Source organism: Bos indicus x Bos taurus, chromosome 1, assembly GCF_003369695.1.
Source record: "Bos indicus x Bos taurus breed Angus x Brahman F1 hybrid chromosome 1, Bos_hybrid_MaternalHap_v2.0, whole genome shotgun sequence".
In the NCBI taxonomy this organism is placed as follows: domain Eukaryota; kingdom Metazoa; phylum Chordata; class Mammalia; order Artiodactyla; family Bovidae; genus Bos; species Bos indicus x Bos taurus.
In genome coordinates, this window is record NC_040076.1 from 133,272,164 (window position 1) to 133,273,829 (window position 1,666).

A 1,666-nucleotide genomic window follows, 5' to 3' on the forward strand; every position below is an offset into this window, starting at 1 on the left:
CAGGAATAGCTTGGGCTCTGCTCCTGGGCAGGGTAACCTTCCCAAGTGTGTGCCCCATTCTCAAAGCCTAGGCCTCTACTTCATGTGCTGACCCAGGGCAAGGTGATATGCACGTTATTAACCTGTGGTAGAAAATACGAACATGTCCACAACGAATCCTCAGAATCTGTGCATATGTCACCTTCCGTGGCAAAGGGGACATTGCAGCTGTGATTAAGGATCTTTTTTCTTTTTTAAATATGGAATGCTTCATGAATTTCCATGTCATACTTGTGCAGGGGCCATGCTAATCTCTGTGTCATTCCAATTTTATTATATGTGCTGCTGAAGCAAGCACTAAATTAAGGATATTTAGATGGGGCAGTGATCCTGAACCATCTGAATGGGTCCAGTATAATCACAAGGATCATGACAGGAAGAAGGTAGGAGGGTCAGGGGGAGAGAAAATATAAAAATGGGAGCAAAGGTGAGAGCAGTGCATGGCCACAAGCCAAGGAATACGGGGGCCTCTAGAAGCTGGCAAAGGGAAAGCAAGGATCCTCCTGCAGAGCCTCCAGAAGGAATGCAGAGCAGCTGACACCTTGATTTTAATCCAGTAAGACCCACTTCAGAGTTCTGACCTCCAAAACCTTAGGATAATAAATTTGTACATTAAGTCACTAAGGTTTTGGAAATTAGTTATAGCAACAATAACAACCAGCACACATTAGTATAACTCAGGGCATGGTCTTCCTGACAGGCAAAGGGAAAAACTCTTCTGTCTTGGAGCTAGCAGTAGGTGGCCTCTGTGTCTGGCATCTAGGCATCCAGGCAGCAGAGGGCAGTAGATGCATCATGGGGCTCAATCACGCATCACGATGTTCTAAGAATTGGGGGCAGATTGCATGCCAGGTACTAGGACTGTGGCAGAAAGCACAAGAAATTTCAAATTTAAACTTTGCCGGATTCAGGATTCTGGGGAAACCAATTATTAAAGCCCTGAACTCAGAGAGTGAGCAGACTGCCTGTGTGGGTGGGTCAAGGAAGGAGCTGGTATTGCACTCACCTGCTAGTGGCAGAAAACATGGCTGGGGCAGGCAGACCGGGGAGTGGCAAAAGGAAGAATGAAGCTCTTTCAGACCTTCACATTTTTACCTCTGAAGTTTCCATGCCCGTCTGATGACCAGAACCATCTGAGGTGCTTGATAAAAATACATTTGGGGTCCTGCCCTGGGGTGCTTCCAGGAGCTCAACTGTAGGTCTGTTCACAGTAGCATTTGTTGCACTGGATGTGGTATCTTGTTCCCTTGGAACCCTATGCACAGGGTTCCCAAGTCTGGTCCTGCCTAGATTTCCACGCTGCCTTCCAGTCACCCATTCCCACCCCAGGCCAGAGTGCCTCACTGGGTGGCGTTCCAACTTGTCCAGGCTCCTGGTTGTCCATCTGAGGCTTGCACAGCCTGCGCTTCACTCCTGTGTCAGTTGCTGACCTGGCCAGGTCATAGCACAGCAGTGAGCACAGAGGGTCTGGACAGCTCCTGTTTCTACAGATATACCATATTCCGATGACACAGACTCAGAACTTCAGCCCCTTTAATTATTTCTGTTCCTTCCCCACCTTTTCAAACTGGACCCTAGGGTAGCTGAACCATTCCACCTCCAACAGACAAGGACAACTGGGATTCTT

General features: G+C 48.1%; 1 non-coding gene across 1 annotated transcript; it reads right to left on the reverse strand.

Moving 5' to 3' along the window:
* Positions 1-233: 233 nt before the first annotated feature.
* LOC113899865 lies at positions 234-337 on the reverse strand. Its single transcript, XR_003513023.1, has one exon. It is a non-coding gene; the product is annotated as a U6 spliceosomal RNA (small nuclear RNA).
* Positions 338-1,666: the final 1,329 nt, after the last annotated feature.